Source organism: Salarias fasciatus, chromosome 1 (genome assembly GCF_902148845.1).
Source record: "Salarias fasciatus chromosome 1, fSalaFa1.1, whole genome shotgun sequence".
NCBI lineage: Eukaryota > Metazoa > Chordata > Actinopteri > Blenniiformes > Blenniidae > Salarias > Salarias fasciatus.
Window position 1 is genome coordinate 6,057,686 of NC_043745.1, and position 5,037 is coordinate 6,062,722.

General features: G+C 42.1%; 1 protein-coding gene across 2 annotated transcripts in view; it reads right to left on the reverse strand.

The window, feature by feature from the left end:
- lrrk1 (leucine-rich repeat kinase 1) overlaps positions 1-3,249 on the reverse strand; it is a 60,577-nt gene extending 57,328 nt beyond the window's left edge. For both annotated transcript variants that reach the window (XM_030090761.1, XM_030090752.1), the window contains exon 1: positions 3,057-3,249. The gene's annotated coding sequence lies outside the window, so the exon portion shown is untranslated. The remainder of the gene's footprint in view (positions 1-3,056) is intronic.
- Between the last annotated feature and the right edge of the window lie 1,788 nt (positions 3,250-5,037).

Here is a 5,037-nt window from a genome sequence, read left to right on the forward strand (position 1 = left end):
CTGGTTAGTGATAAGAGAACGGTAAAGCTATGAACCAGACTAATTAAATGTGCTGCATCTTTAAACTCATCAACTCCTGCTGGGGAAATCAACCAATAGAAATGCTTCAGAAAATAATCAAGCAGATCCCGGTGCGATGTATAGATGCCGTATACTAGATCGTTTCACATTATCTATCATATGCATGTAAAAGACTTGACTGAATACTGATAGATGGTGTTTCTGTGTACTCACCCTCTGCAAATTAAAAATCAAAAGTGCAATTCATTTATTGATTCATTTACCTCACTGATTGTTTCCACACTTGGTGCAGAAGTCACAAGCACAAAAATGACAAAGTTCGGAAAACAAACTGTTGCAACGATTCAGATTGGTCAGTTAAATTTAAAATTCTATCATGTTTAGTCTGCATAGCAGGAATGTAAAGGTACAAGGAAACATTTCTCACAGTTCAGCCTTTCTGTAATAAAGCATATAATAATAATGAAACTTATAAACCTGTCATCACAATACCAATATTTCCATCACACTTCGCAAAAAGCCCGAACAAACTGCAATAAAAAGTGCCCATGCTCTGCATGTCAACAGGTTTTCCCTATTGCAACAGGCTATTTCCCAGCATCAAATCACACCTGATGGCAACAGGCTGCAAGTTAAATCTACAACAATCCAGAGAAAAATGAGTAAAAACAAGAACGCCAGCAGGTTATCAACTGCTGGGACATTCACTATCAATTATCATGCAAAAGAAACATCTAATAAATACCAGTGTACTTACTGATTGTGCTGTGCTCGGTGGGGAGGGATGGTCTAAAGATTAATCTGTGAAGCTTGTGTGTTTGTTTCTGTCAGCTGAGTGAGATCTGTAATGACCAACTGGCTGAACAGCAGGAGCCCCTCCCTGTCAGCCCTGCGATGTGTTGACACAGAGCCTCAGCATCACATCTTCCAGACACGCCCTCCCTGGCAACACGCTGCTGCTGACGCTCCTCTAGTCCACACCGAACCATCTCAGCACAGCCAGAACATTTTAGACAAAAGTTTATTTAATCAGCATGGAAGCCATAATCTACCAATGAAAAATCAGTCAGCAAATATCGCTGTGAAGGAGAAGAACTTCAGTTTAAGGCTAGTTTTTTCATGAGGCAACACTCTGAGAAGTTAAACGTGTGTGAACAACACCCTTCACAGGAAACTGTAAAAATATAATGAGATGCACCGGCTGAAGTAAACAGCAGTGCAGGGACATTACTTCAATCTGGCTTAATCAACATCAAACAAATGCAAATAAAAAACAGAGAGGAAATTATTTTACTTCAGTCTTACTACAGCCCATCGTCCACAGGAAACCAGTTCAAATGAGGCTCAGACAGCAAGAACAACACAAATATCAAGGTGAAACGCGCAGGTGGCTGTGCACGACCCAGGGAACAGTGGTTAGCGGGCTTAGAGCGAGAAGGTTGTGAGTTTGAATCCAGGCTTTCTCCAGGTGTTCCAGTACAGACACACTACACTTCATCCTCCCACAGCTCTGTGTGTGTGTGTGTGTGTGTGTGTGTGTGTGTGTGTGTGTGTGTGTGTGTGTGTGTGCATGGTTTTCTTCATGCTCGCTTCAGCATAGAGAATGCGGACCGACCTGCACAGGGTGAACATGCAAACAGCATCTACAGATTATAAGTTTTAACTCACTTCAACCAACACTGAGAAGTCTAAGAACCAGCTGCTGAAGGCCTGCATGAAAAAATATGGAGCTTAGATGTTCACAGTTTCTTTCTGGATTCTTATAATTCCAAAATAAAAGCTTCTAGGAGTGCATATGAATGATAAACACAGAAATGTCTTACTAATCCAAATAAATCTGTCTAACTGTCTGCAGCAGTTCTCTTCAGTCCTGCTAAAGAGGCAGCGCCACCCTGCCTTCATTCAAATGATTGAATCATCCTCAAACTCCACACCGATCTGATAACATTCATCCAGAGCGTCCAGCGGTGCTCAAGCACGGCTGACAAACACACACATGACCTGCAGAGGTCCTGATGACTCTCCATAGTGCCACGCTTTGTTTCGGGACGTGCTTGCACCATGCAAATTCAAGTCAAGCTCAGCTCGACGTCCTGGCTCACCGCAGCTTCTCCTCCAGGAACAGCAGACACTAAGCTTTGTCCTGGATTTATTGCTCAGTTCTAGTCTGCCCAGACATGCGTGATAGGTGAATGTGTATTATCTAGATCAGTTGGGACAACTGTAAACAACTGCACAACCTCCAAGCACACAATTCAAGGACATATTGTTTCAGCTGGACGTCCCCACAAACAGTGACATGAAATCTCCACCTCAGGAGACAGTGATGAATAAAGAATCACAACCAGCCCAGGCAGTAAACCCAGCAAACATCAAGATGACTCTCCATTTATTTAGGGATTCATTTGTTTACCAAGCGTTTACACGAGCAAATAGACTGCTACGAGGTTAGACTGGAGAGGTGGTTAACGAGCACATAACCAGACAACAGACTTTGCCTTGTTGTTGTTGTTGTTGTTGTTGTTGTTGTTGTTGTCAGTCCCTGGCATTTTTCTGCCTTCTTTTCGTGACTGTAAGCCCAGATGTCACATTTCAGCTTCCACAACATGCAAGAAGCTGGACTCAATGAAACTGAACAGATAAAGAACGACAGTATGAGTTGTGGGTTCTAGGTCCTCTCTGGGTGGAGACTGCATGTTCTCCCTGGGCACACGTGGGTTTCCTCTGCTCTAAAACGTGTCTGAGGCTCATTGTTGTTCTAAAAGGATCCTACAAAGCGCGTGTGTGACACTGTGTCCCGTATGGAAGGTGGATGGATGGATCGCAGTGTTTACCTCCTGATGGGATGTGACTACAGCATCCAGCAGGACGAACACGAGCACGAGTACGGGCACGGGCACGAGCACATCAACAACAAAACAAAGTGGAACCAAGCAGGGGTTCGTGGACCAGAGCAGCCCAACAGAGAACTGCGAGACAACAAGCTTCCTCCTGTCTCTCCATGAAGCAAACTGAATGCGAGAGCTGAGATTTACCCGGGCAGGGCGGCGGAGGCTCGGAGGTCCGCTGGAGGTCCGCTGGGGGTCCGCTGGGGGTCCGCTGGGGGTCCGGGAGGGGGGGCGCATGAGAAGCGGGTGTCCGTCTGAGAGCCGCTGTCCTCCGCAGCGGCAGACACGGGTCACCGCGGGCCGAACCAGCGCTCCACACAACTTCCTGATTCCACGATGCAAACTTTCCAATCCAGAAACAGAAGCGTCAAGGCGGCGTACACACACCGGAAGCTCCGCTCGCACCTTTCAAAATAAAACCCTCCCCGTGCGCTGTCAGCTGAACAACACATCCGATTCAGTTTTTCAAAAATAAAACCCGAGTGTTTAGTTCGTAGTTTCTCGGTCTTCTGTCGGAGCTCCTCTCTCTTCCTCTTTGATGGAACCCTCAGAGACAGTAACGACGTATGGAGGACCGAAACTGCCATGATTAAAAATAAATGTTAATTCCAATCAATTTTATTTTCATCTAACATTGTATTTATTCGTTTATGGATGTGGACCATGTTAAAGTAGATTGGCCAGTAGGGGAGGAGCTGACCCCAAAACACGGCTTCAAACCCTTCCTCCTCACTAACATATTGACGCCGAAATAAAGAAATAAACAAATATGTGTCGAAAAAAAATAGAGGATGAAAATCCAAGATTGGGAATAATGAAGTTATAAATGTGACAGCAAATGAAAAAAAATGCCAACAAATAAATAAAATATTAAAGGAAAATAAAATACAGAAATATATAATTTGGAGATAAGAAAATTTGAAAGTAAAACAATACAGAAAAAAACACAGGCATCAAAATGAATGAGGAAAGAATTTTTGAATATCACCAAATATATAAAAAGACTGAAGTGAAAATGACAAAATAAATATATTTTCAGTCACATTTTCTTATTAAAAAAAAGCATTTTGTGTGAGTTATTGGAAAATACATTTATATACTGATGCATTTTTATATTTCTGTATTTTTAATTATGGCAGTTTCGGTCCTCCATACAGTTTCGGTCCGCATTACAGGGAAGCCAAATATATGAGCCAAATACAGCATTTTGCTTTGAGAATTTCTATCAGCTGTTATATTGATAGATTTTCACTAATATTGGTACCTAATTTGTGCTTCATAACTATTATTGATATTTATTGATACCTTGGAACTGTCAATGTTACTTCACTGATACTTTTTCATGTTTTTCAGTATTTTTTGGGGTACTATTTTTGGCACTTTTTCATTATGACAGGGACTTTACAGATATTTTGCATTCACACACTTTTACTCATCTTCACTCTGTGATGATTTGTTTATTTAATTAAGTTTTATGTTAATCACTGCAGATATGTGGTCTCCCTCTGTTGTCACACTCTGTTGAGCCAGGTTGTGACAGTACTACTTTATTGATATTTATTGATTGATACTTTGTATTTGTACTGTACCCTGAAGAGATGGTTCCAGTCAAACTCCGGTCCAGTGAGAGGTGTGTGAAAGCACCAAAATCAATTATCTGCACCAAGAGCTTTGCATACGCTTGCAGGTTTGATCCAGATAGACTCCAGTGAGCTCCTGTAACGTCTTGTGGCTTGTTCAGTAAGCATATTAACTATGGAAAACACGAAGTGTGAAGGAAAATGCCAATAACCACAGCTTAACCTGAAGCTATACCCAGATTCAGTGCCTCTTTGATAATGAGTTTGATGAGTTCATGAGCTGGAAACAACTCTTAAACACAGAGATGTTTAATCTCTGCTCAGTAAACGCCTCACAGAAAGCCAAATACTTGGTGCTGAATGTACTGAAGTTCATTCAGCATGTCATGAGGTGGAAATTAGGTTAGTGATAGTTTAGTTTACTTGTACTTTGTGCCCAGATTTTAAAGATAAACGTATCCAAGAAAAGAAGAAAACTCAAAACTCTGACTTTGATAGGCTGTTTTTAATCAGTGAGTTGACTCTCAGCCAAACTCCTGGTCCTGGAG